This window comes from Lutra lutra, chromosome 5, assembly GCF_902655055.1.
Source record: "Lutra lutra chromosome 5, mLutLut1.2, whole genome shotgun sequence".
Taxonomy (NCBI): domain Eukaryota; kingdom Metazoa; phylum Chordata; class Mammalia; order Carnivora; family Mustelidae; genus Lutra; species Lutra lutra.
The window spans coordinates 66,687,753-66,700,369 of NC_062282.1; the positions used below are offsets into that span (position 1 = coordinate 66,687,753).

At 41.9% G+C, this 12,617-nt stretch overlaps 1 pseudogene; it reads right to left on the reverse strand.

Moving 5' to 3' along the window:
• Positions 1-11,344: 11,344 nt before the first annotated feature.
• On the reverse strand, positions 11,345-12,572 carry LOC125101155 (uncharacterized; annotated as a pseudogene).
• Between the last annotated feature and the right edge of the window lie 45 nt (positions 12,573-12,617).

Genomic DNA, 12,617 nt, shown 5'->3' on the forward strand with positions numbered 1-12,617 from the left:
AGACCTGTTCTTTCCAGTTGGAGTCCTAGAAGAATCCCTGTAAACGTTGTGGTTTTCTTTGTGATTCTGGCTTTTTTTTTTTTTTTTAATTTATTTATTTGACAGACAGAGATCACCAGTAGGCAGAGAGGCAGGCAGAGAGAGAGGAGGGGAGGCAAGCTTCCCGCTGAGCAGAGAGCCTGATGCGGGGCTCAATCCCAGGACCCTGAGATCACAACCTGAGCCAAAGGCAGAGGCTTTAACCCACTGAGCCACCCAGGCACCCTCTGGCTTTTTTTTTTTTTTAATTAGCCTTCTTTGAAGGAAACAATTAGGTCTCCCGATAGATCATCTTTATTTTTTTCCCCCAAAAGGAAATTTGTTTAACCTCCAAATAGAAGCATCCTTTGGCTACCTGAATCTAAAAAATATACATTTAAAGAATGAACTCTATTTTTAAAATTTTTTTAAAGATTTTATTTATTTATTTGAGAGAGAGAGGACAAGCAGGGGGAGCAGCAGAGGGAGAGAGAGAAACAGGCTCCCCACTGAGCAGGGAGCTGGAAATGGGTTTTAATCCCAGGACCCCAGGATCATGACCTAGCAGAAGGCACACACCCAAATGACTGAGCCGCCCCAAGCATGAACTCTTCAGAAAAAAAAAAAAATCGACAGAATTGCAAATTTCATATATTCCAGCTATAGTTTGCTAATCCTTTCTGGGTATTCTTGACATTCATAGAACAGAAAAATGTATCTCACATTTAAAATCAGTAGTCTATTTTTTTCCCTAAGATTTTATTTTCTTTATTTGACAGTGAAAGAGGGAACACAAGCAGCAGGAGAGGGAGAGGGAGAAGCAGACTCCCCCTGGAGCAGGGAGCCTGATGCAGGGCTCCATCCCAGGACCCTGAGATCATGACCTGAGCATAAGGCAGACGCTTAACGACTGAGCCACCCAGGCACCCTCAGTAGTCTGTTTTTGATAAAATTCATTTATTTGAGGGATGCCTGGGTGGCTCAGTCGGTTGAGTGGCTGCCGTCAGCTCAGGTCATGATCCCAGTGTACTGGGATAGAGTCTCACATCGGGCTCCTTGCTCCGCGGGGAGCCTGCCTTTCCCTCTGCCTCTGCCTGCCACTTTGCCTGCCTGAACTCTCTCTGTCTCTCTGACAAATAAATACATAAAATCTTTAAAAAAACAAAAGATTTATTTATTTGATAGAGAGAGCCTGCGATCAGGGGGAGGGGCAGAGAGAAGCAGACTCCCTGCTGTGTAGGGATCCTGATGAGGGGCTGGGTCTCACAACCCTGAGATCTTGACCTGAGCTGAAATCAAGAGTCTAACACTTAACTGACTGAGCCACCCAGGCACCCCTTTGTTTGAGTTTTGAAAGGACACAATTTCACCTCCCTTGAGTGGTTGAGAAATAAACAGAATCACATTGTTTATTATGGAAATATACAAGTCCCAATTTGCCAAAATAAAGTGTCTGACACATACCTGGGAGGTTTTGGCATGCCCTAAAGATGCTGTTTGTCTTTTGTCATTATACATTTACCAAAGGATTGTGGGTTTTGAATAATGCAGCAGGCACTCCCATTTGGGGGTGGAAAGCATTGAGAATATAAACTAAAAAAATAAAAACAGCACTTTCTCTTAAAAAGTATTTTTTATGGATATGGACTTTTATAAGATAGAGGTCAGTTGCTTTTAAAAACCCAAAGTCACATAGTACTAAGGATGATGATGAAAAATTTCAAGGATGTTTAAGGGCAAAAAAATAGGTACTTTAAATACAAACATCCCAATATCCTTACTTCTTTTATCCTGTAAACCAGCCATCAAGTCTAGTTCAAGAGTTTTAGAATCACATAAATAATATTTTCCAAAAGTTATTAGGAGGTGCTGACTCAATTAGCTCTCCCAAAGAACTGAATGTAATTTGAGGGGTGGGGGATTGTCAGAGCCACCTGGCTCCCTCTGGTCAATCATGTCCTATGTTTTGTGACATTGACCTAAACTCTCTTTTAAACTTTCTTTTTCCTTCCATGCGCTCCATTCTGCAAGAGTCCAAAGCATCCAGCCTGCCTCAGCAATATTCTATTAGCAAAATGTAAAGCTCAACTTTAGGCAATAACTGAAGCCTCCGAAATTGCTGTTCTTCTGTCCTCTTGGAAGTTCTCTATTCCTTATCTTCTCTGGCTCTGCACCTTCTATTATTGGCCTCAGGACACTCACTCACTCTAATTCATTTTGGACACACCTCTCTCACTGACACTCTCTAGGAGAGACTGGCGCTGTGCACTGTCTCTGAGGGGAAAATGCTCCAGTCCCCAACCTGACCCCAGGACCAGCAGAACCAGAATGCCAGCCAGCCCCGCCCAGCTCTTTCAGGTGCTCCACCTACGCTCTTAGTCATGTCTAATTAACCCTTTCAGGCTTTCTAGGAGTGATAGACTCAGATGCTCCCTTTTAAACAGTAAGGCTGAGGCGCCGGGGTGGCGCAGTTGGTTAAGGGTCTGACTTTTGGTTTTGGCTGAGGTGTGATCTCTGGGTTGTGATCTCAGGGTCGTGGGACTGAGCCCTGCTCACAGTGGAGTCGGCTTGGGTTTCTCTCTCTCCCTCTCCCTCTGCCCTGCCCCCCACCATGTGTGTGCATGCACGCGCTCGCGCGCTCTCTCTCTCTCTCTCAAATAAATAGATCGTAAAAACAAAAGCAAGGGGCGCCTGGGTGGCTCAGTGGGTTAAAGCCTCTGCCTTCAGCTCAGGTCATGATCTCAGGGTCCTGGGATCGAGGCCCGCGGCTCAGCAGGGAACCTGCTTCCCCCCTCTCTCTCTGCCTGCCTCTCTGCCTGCTTGTGATCTCTCTCTCTCTCTGTCAAATAAATAAATAAAATCTTAAAAAAATAAAAAATAAATAAAAACAAAAGCAAGGCCAAAGAAATCACTGTATTTAACATAAAAATAACAAATTAAATGTAGACTTCTTCAAAATACTTTTTACTGTGTCAAAAAGAGCGAAACTCTATTCCAAAAGACATTTAGTGTATGTTGATGAAACAAACTTAAAAAATTTTTTAATCTCTGAAATTCTTTAAATTTTTTTATTCACCAGGCTCTTATAAAACACCAAATGGCAAAAGGGACTCTCTGTCTTATGCACATATACCTCCATTATGCCTCTCCCCAATTTTTTAAAAAAGATTTTTTATTAATTTATTTGACAGAGAAAGAGATCACAAGTAGGCAGAGCAGCAGGCAGAGAGGGAGGGGGAAGCAGGCTCCCTGCTGAGCAGAGGGCCCGATTCGGGCGTTGATCCCAGGACCCTGAGATCATGACCTGAGCCGAAGGCAGAGGCTTAACCCACTGAGCCACCCAGGAGCCCTTCTCCCCCAATTTTTTAACATATGGCCCTAGAAGTTATGTCATTAAAAGCAAACCATTTTTGCAAGAGAAAACTACGTTTTTCTGCTTGGGGGATGCATCTTCAAGGCAAGGAGAGAGGCCTGAGAAGAAACCAAACTTTGCCAACATCTTGATTTCAGCCTCCTAGTCTCCAGCACTAGGAGAAAATAAATTTCTGTTGGTTAAACCATGTCTTCTGTGGTATTTTGGTGTTTTGTTACAGTAGCTGTTGCAAGCTAATACAGTACGTGTATCAGCAATTTCACTCCTAAGTTATGTCCCCAAAAGAACTGAAAGCCTATGACCACACAAATAATTTTTACATAAAGGTTCACAACAACATTATTTATAATAATCCAAATCCCAAATATCTACTAAATGATGCATAGCTAAAACATGTCATATCCATACAATGAAATATGATTCAGTAATTAAAAAGAATGAGGTACTTATAAATGTTACAACATGGGTGAATCTTAAAAACATTAGGCTAAATGAAAGAAGCCAGACACAAAAGGCTATTATATGATTCCATTTATTTTTTTATTTTTTTAATTAAAAAAATTTTTTTTATTAGAGAGACAGAGAGAGATAGAAGGAGGCAGAGGGAGAGGGAAAGAGAGAATCTCAAGGAGGTTCCACACTAAGCTCAGAGCCAGACCTGGGGCTTGAGCTCATGACCCTGAGATCCTGAGTTGAGCCAAAATCAAGAGTGGGATGCTCAAACGACTGAGTCACTCAGGTGCCGCTATATGATTCCATTTAAATGTCCAATGTCCAGTGTCCAGAATAGGCACATCTATAGTGACAGAAGGTCATTGCAAGAGGCGCCTGGATGGCTCCGTCAGTTAAGCATCTGACTCTTGATTTTGACTCAGGTCATGATCTCAGGGTTTTGGGATCAAGCCTTGTGTTGGTCTCTGCACTGGCCATGGAGCCTGCTTAAGATTGCTTCTCTTCCTCTGCTTCTGCCCCTTCCCTGCCACACGTGCACACTCTTTCTCTCTCTCTCTCTCTCAAAAAAAAAAAAAAAAAAAAAAAAAAAAAAAGGAGCCATGCCAAAGATTGGGGATAGGAGGGAACGGGGAATGGCAGCTGATGAACAAGTTTCTTTTAGGGGAGATGAAAGTGTTTTGGAATTGGTGGTGATGGTTGTGTAACTAAAAACCACTGAACTGTACATTTAAAAGGACAGTTTTCTAGTATGTAAGTTATACTGCAGTAAGAAATCCAATCTGGCCCATCTTATTATAAATATTATTTATTATTCATCTAATATGTCACCTAGAGAGGAGGTCGATAGCCAATGATCAAAAACATGTTCAGACAAATTTGAGTTTATGTTTTAGCATTGGGAGGCTCTACTTTTTTTTTTTCTCACTTTTTATTTTGGTATAAAATCAGAATTACAAGTAAGTTTCAGCAACAGAACACAGAATCCCCAAATATATTTCACCCAGATTCCACAAATGTTAACATTTTATCACATTTGTTTTACCCCTTTCTTTGCATTTGTGTATGTACTAGTATAACATAATATATAATATAGGTAAAAATATAACACAATATACTGTATAATAGTAGATATACACACACTCTTTCTAAATTGAGAATAAGTTGCAGATACGATGCCCCTTTATTCCTAAGTACTCTAGTATGTACTTCCTAAAAATAAGAGCATTCCTTTACATAACCACAAAGTCAGGAAATTGTCATTGATACAGTATTACTGCCTAACCTGCAGATCTTATTCAGATCTTTCCAATTTTCTACATCACGTCCTTTATAGCAAGAGAAGATTCTAGAACAAATGCTGTATTCTGTTTTCTGCCTCTTTAGTTCCAATCAGCGGGGAACGGTTCCTCTGTGTTTTTTTTTGTTTGTTTGTTTCCTTACGGTTAAATGGAGACTAGGCATTTGTGGCAGACATTCCACAGAATTCTCAGTGCATTATATCAAGAAGCACATTATATCAATTCGTTATTTATCTGGTGACTTTAACTTGGTCCTTGGATGAAGAGGTCTGCCCGTTTCCTCTCTGGTAGGGTAACGACTTTTCTCTTGGTAGCTAAGAAGACTGTGGGAGCTGCATGTCACAAAGCTGCCTCATCTACCTGGTGATGGTAAGGGTGCCAAGGGGCTTGTTCCTGCCGGTGCCAGCTCACTTTCTCAACTGCCCTGCCCCAGGCTTTGCCTGTGCTCTCTGCCTTGCTGGTGGGTCTGCCCCACATGCCACATCCTCTGATCCAGTTCCTTCTCAGCTCTGACACTAAGGACTCTTTCCGGGCTGTGTTGTGATTTGTAAATGGTCAGTAGACTGCCTATCTCTTGTGGATGGGATTGGGTTTCATTCACAAGAATGAAGGTGGTAAATTTGTTTTTTTTTTCAATGGATGAGTTCCCGGGTGAGGAGAGACCCAGTGAAAATGGTTTGCTTGGGTTTTAATGGTTTTGTTCCTTCCCTAGACATTTAGACTTAACTCACATGGAAAAGAAGCCCTTTTGAAAGATAAAAATAAAGCCATAAATCCCTCTTGCTTTGAAATCAAGCAGTTTGCTTTTGCAAGAGACTGAATGATCACATATTCCAATCCTGGTAATTTATAAAAGAATTTGTAAAGATTCCTCGAGGGGTGCCTGGGTGGCTCAGTGGGTTAAGCCTCTGCCTTCGGATCAGGTCATGATCCCAGTGTCCTGGGATGGAGCCCCACATCGGGCTCTTTGCTCTGCAGGGAGCCTGCTTCCTCCTCTCTCTCTGCCTGCTTCTCTGCCTACTTGTGATATCTCTTTGTCAAATAAATAAATATATAAATAAAATTAAAAAAAAAAAAAAGATTCCTCAAGATGGGGCACCTGGGTGGTTCAGCTGGTTAAGCAACTGCCTTTGGCTCAGGTAATGATCCTGGAGCCCCAGGATCAAGTCCCAAGATCGAGTCCTGGGATCAAGTTCCAGCATGAGGCTTCCAGCTCCACAGGGAGTCTGCTTCTCCCTCTGACCTTCTCCCCTCTCATGCTCTCTCTCACTTTCTCTCTCTCAAATAAATAAGTAAAATCTTAAACAAAACAAAACAAAACAAACCAACAACATTCCTCAAGATGAAACTGAGCTGGGACCAAAATTCAAGTCCCTGTCCAGGACTTCTTCACAGGGCTAAATTACCTTTAGTCTTGGTCCAACACCTACACACACAAAGTAGCATGAACAAATTTCATGATCTTTGCTAATTAAGATGGCAAATTAAGGTTGCTCTGTTCTTTTTTTATTGAGGTAAAATTCATATAACATAGAACTATTAGCCATATTAAAGCATACAATTCAACAGCATTTTTTGCATTAGATTTTTGTTTCTGACTTCCTTATTATTCCCTATTCCTTATTATTCCCCTGTTTTAATCTCTCACGTGATGCTCTATTAGACCCCTGTTTCACTTAAACTCCAGGTAAAGTTATTTTCAGAGGCAGAATGGACAAAAGCTTGAGCAAATAAGGGATGAAATCAGTCCTTCTCTCCCCATCCCACACCACCCACCCCATATACTCCAGCTAGGGAGATGCTTAGTTAACCCTTTAGTGGACATTTACCAAAGACTATAAATAAGTGACTCCTTTAAATGCACTATTTTATTACTGAGGTTTTTGTTTTTTTAATTTTCCCTGTTATGCTTTGGGTACAAAAAAAAAACAAACCAAAAACAACAACAACAACAAAAAACAAAAAACAAACAAAAAAACCAGAACCAGAGAGGGGCGAAAAAAGGCCTAGCTGCTTTGATGACAATTTTGGTTTGACTCATCATCCAACTGAAAAGAGTAGGGTGGTGACTATTTAGGAACCCCTGTGGAGGTGGGAGTGGTGGCTTTGTCTCTCACCCAGTCTTTGCAGCCCGAATGGGCTCTACATCTCACATGAATCTTTCCCCCAAATTTCCAGCCCACTCTGGATCCCCCCTCTGGAGCTTGCTTTCAGGGCAACTCATCTGATTCCAAGAGCAAAGCCCTGAGTTTTTTGAGGGGTCTTTTTATACATTTTGCTTAATCTCTACAACTTGACTGAAGACTCTTTACATTTGAAATCTCTTTGTATTGACTGCTTTGCTTTGATTGGATAAAGATGTATTAAGATGTATCTGAAGTTCTTTCTTCTGTGCGTGCAGTTTGTCAGACTTGTGTGCCACCTGAAGTTCAAATCCACGTGGCTCTTGCTCCCTCTGAGAACGAAATTTGAAGAGGAAAGATAAATAAGATATGCTTATTTGACCAAAGTTTTTGGAGCTTGCATAATTATAGGTGTTAGGGATGTAAAGATGAATTGGACAAGGTTTTGGCACTCAGGGAGTTAAAGTGTGGTGAGAATTGTTACTGTGGGTTCACATGAACACTCATTCACTGAACCACTGAGAGACCCCTAGGAAATGTTTGAAATTCTCATTTAGATCAGGGGAAGTTGGTCTTAAAAGACATCCTTAGGGAAAGGTAAGCCTATGAATTCTTTTTTTTTTTTTTTTAATTTTTATTTATTTTGGGGAGGAGGGGTAGAAGGAAAGCTGACTCCCCACTGAGCAGGGAGCAGAATGTGGGACTTGATCCCAAAACCCTGGGATCAGGACCTGAGCCAAAAGCAGCTTTTAACCAACTGAGCCACCCAGGTGCCCCATATGAATTCTTTTAGTATCTTCTCTTGCAAATAATTCCTTGAAGGATAAAGAACACTAATTAATTGGTGGAAGGGGTAGGAATCAATAAAAGGATGTTCTAGTTAGGTCCAGATTGGAACTCTAACCAAATCAACACATTTAGTCTTCCCCAGACAGCCCCCTGTTTTAGGCCATTTCTTTTGGGGCACAGAAAAGATCAGACAAATTCTACCCACGTCCTTGATGGAGATTTTCAGGTACAGCTAGATATTGCTGTTTGCAGAAGAAAAGGAGGGGCAAAACCATTCAATTCATTTTCATGATAGTGATTATGAAGAAGATACCACAGGTGTTTACTAGGATTTTAGTTTAATGGGGAACACACCCCGAGTGTCAGAGAAAACCAAGATTGCTGCTTTCATCTGAACTTGAGAAGCCGGAGAGTCCCTGGGTATAATGATGCTGTCCTGCCTCACATTAGACAATATGTACCTGTGAAGTTCTTTGAGCGTTAACTGGGTCCATGAGACCATATCAGCCAGCCCAGAGAAGGTGCTGGAACAGGACACCACATTCTCTGGCAGCTACTGTAATCTGCATGCGTTGCTAAGAGTTCAGCTCCATTTCCTGCTCTCTACATTTTCTTTGAAATCTCACTGCCGTCTAATGACTTAGGACTTTTACATCCTGAGTAGGTCAGCGTGAGCATTCGTATCTGGGGCTCAACCAGAGAGAAGTCTCTCATTTGGTTATAAGAAACTGAATGGTAACTTTTAGAGACATTCACAGTCTCCTGTGTGATGTTGGGATTCTGAAAGGAAGTCGAACAGACACTTTTTTTTTTTCAGCTATTCTTTACTCAAAAAAAAAAAGAAAGAAAAGAAAAAGAAAAGTAAAGAAAAAAAGTTTAGTGTTTAAGTTAACAGGCCCCAAATTTTTCTGCAAATTCCTCAGATCATTTTCTAACACACAGCTTTAACTTACCTTCAAATTCCAAGCATGTCAGTTGTGGCTATTCTGAGTTCTTGTACTCCAGCAAGGATAGAATTAGCCAGAACATGAGCTGGTGATCTTCAGTTTACCAGAAACCATAAATCCCATGTTAGCACTGAAGTAACATCCTGTTAGACATGTGTATCCTTTTATGTTAAATTCAGTTTTTCTCTGGTTACAAGTGACCAAAAACAACAACAACAACAACACGCAAAAGAAAGAAAAAGAAAAGTGAGAGAGAGAGAAAGAGTTTAAGCCAAAAACCAAGGGGTTGAGGTATTGTGGGAGAACTCTGGAGGATCTCCTCAGTGCACAGAAGAGGGGCACCAGGCCTTGGGAGGGCGGAAGCAGGGCGTCTCTGGGGACCTTGCTGAACAAGAACACCTTCAGAGACTTTCTCCATAGAGTGCTTGCTGCCTCAAACATTTCTAGATCAAAATGTCTACTTTCTGGGAGAGAGACACTGACTGTTCCTTCTTTGCTCAGGATTCATCTCTGGCCCAGTCAGCCTTGATGGTAGGGTAGAACCAAACAACAGAAGCAAGACTTAGGAGAACCAAGAATCCACTCCAGGGGCGCCTGGGTGACTCAGTGGTTTAAAGCCTCTGCCTTCGCATAATCTCAGGGTCCTGAGGCCAAGCATCGGGCTCTCCGCTCGGCGGGGAGCCTGCTTCCTCCTCTCTCTCTGCTTGCCTCTCTGCCTACTTGTGATCTCTGTATGTCAAATAAATAAATAAAATCTTGGAAAAAAAAAAAAAAAAGAATCCACTCCAGTGGGCTCTGTGGAGGCTTTCAGAGAGAAAGGGGCTGTCCACTCCCACCCACGCACTGACTTTAATACTGTAACCACATAGTATGGTTAAAGGCAGACCTTGGTTATTTTCCATTGTAGAGGGATGAACACATTAAATGATGCATTCTTTCCTCATATTTAATTTTGTGACTTCTTTTATTAATTAAATGAGGCCTGGTGCAGTAATAAGAGGCAGATGTGTGACTCGTAGAAAATCCAGGATGAATCTGTCATCTTGGTACGTAATGGGAGATATGTGAGAGGCAAAGAACTGGCAATTGTTATGAACACACAGACAAGAACCAATTTCTTATTTAGTTGGGTTTTTAAGTAGAATGTAACTTTTGGGGTGCCTGGGTAGTTTAACTGGCTGACTCTTGGTTTTGGCTCTGGTTGTGATCTCAGGGTCATGGGATCAAGGCCTGTGTCAGGCTCCATGCTCTCAGAGGGGAGTTTGCTTGAGATTCTCTCTCTCCCTCTCCCCGCCCTGCCCCTCCCACTGCTTGTGTGTGTGTGCTCTCTCTGTCTCTCTTTCTCTAAAATAAGAATAAAGAAAGAAAATTGTAAATAGAATTTAACTTTCAAAAAAGGTCCAAAAATATATCATTATTGTGATATGTCACAGGTGTTAATTGGCTTCTCGTCTTAAATGTGTGTATCTGTATAGATGCAAGCATGTATTTTCTGATATCATCGTACTTCATCACATCCAAACATTATGCTATCTACAGTCTTTCTAAATATGTAAATGGAAGACCATCATTAACTGTGTCTAAATTATGTACATGTAATTACAACTGTCGGAGTCACTATTTTGGTAGACTGTCTTTATTTGAAGTCCCATTTCTATGTCTCCCACTAATGTCCTAAGTCTCTTTTCCATGATGTATTGGACCTCACACAGCTAACGCAAGACCCAAGGTGGAAAGATGGCGGAGAGGCTTTTCTGGAAGGTCAGAGGACTACTCATTATGCCTTGGGTGACCCCCAGGTTGGACAAACAGTTGATTACCAGGAAGGGGATTGTGTCAGTCCCTCCCTGTCCTCAGCTCATGGTGTTGTCAGAAATTACAAAATGCAGGCCAAACATGCACAGATCAGCTGTCTGCCTGGTTAGTATATTATTTTCATTTCTGGAGAAGCATATGAGCAAATATTTCTCCCTCTTCCAGAACTCAATATATATGGAAATCCTGAAAATTCTCATTCCAGACTGCAACAAATATTCTATTTCCTATGAATCAATGAAGATATCATCTGTCGAACTATTGATCTTTCTACCCCGTAAGCTGGGGTTTTTGTTTTATCCTTTTAGAGTCCTCTAAAAAATAAACTCTGGGGGATATTTTCCTTCTTTTCATTATTCAGGAATGGAAAAGATGCCTATTTTACTCCCTCTGTCAACCTCAGCCCATAGACTGTGAAAACACATTAGTCACTCAATTTACACTTCTAAAGGAAAACAAAACACACACACACACACACACACACACACACACACACACACACAACTAACAAAGCAAGCTCGATGGTTCTCAGATCATCAGATGTTTCCAAATAAAGTTTATCAGTTTGTATCTCAACTGCCATACCCAAATTCCTAAAAACCCAAGGTAACAAAACAAAAGAAAGGGATCTGTGCTCTTGTTGGAATCGGCAGCATTCACAGGGCAGGTGGGTCGTGGAGCCCTTAGCTAGGCTCTTCCATGTTCCCCCAAAGAAGCACGGCTAATCTCTTGTGCAGCCTTTATTTCTGCCTCTTGTTCTTGAAATATTTTCCAGGAAAGCATAGGAGATCGTGGTTTGCAGTCAAGCAGTCCTGAGTTCCACTTAATTCCCCAGACCCTTGGCTGTGAGGCCTGGACCGTTCTGTCCTCATTTGCTCCATCCTTAAATGGAAAGAGGCAACATTTGCTCCCAGGACTGCGGCAGAATGATCAGCAATAGCTACTGTTACTGGTGGAAGAGTGATTACAAAAGGGATTCCCTGTGACACTGAACCAGCTGCTCTCCCTCGTTCCACACGATCCTGACACTTGAGTCATTTTTTTCAGAGGATAGTTGCCGTGGGGAGGGGATCCCACTCCGACATTCCTCATCTGTGTTGTGACACGGAGAAATGCCTTGTGATGTGAGCTGACATTCTGCCTCAGGGAGGCTGGAGGGCCCAAGGTTGTCAGAATCCGTGGCCTGTTTCCCTTATCTTTCACCGTGGTGTGCCATACAAATATTCTCATTTCCATGCCAAGTGTGAGTGTGCGCGTAGGCCTGTGGGAAACCTCGTGCACAGCCTGTAGACTAGTGTAGGCAGCAGTCTGGGGAGCAGTGGACAGTACTTCTTCACCATAAATGTCCGTATCTCCTGTGATCCAACAGATCCTTCTCAGGTCCATGAGGGGCCATGTGCAAGACTGTTCACCATGGCAGCGCCCACAGAGGCAGGTGCTGGCAGTGGATGCCAGATATGGGCGGTGTCCACCATGAAGTCCCACGGATTAGATTTAGACACAGCAAGACCTTGCTCAGGGAATAAAGAAACAGAGTGAATGAGATCTACAACCTGAGAGCACTTATATAAGTGTATCATTGTATACAAAATGTATACATTTTATAATTACACAGTAGACAAAATAATATACACTAAACATCTGAAATGGCTGCCTATGGGAATTGGAAAGAAGAGTGGAGAAGGGAAGTTACAAGGAATGGAGAAATGGGTGGATAGATAGATAAATGAATGAAAATGAATGAATGAATGAAGAGCTAGGGCCCTATACAGAGTAATTGGGGATATGATTGACTTAGCCC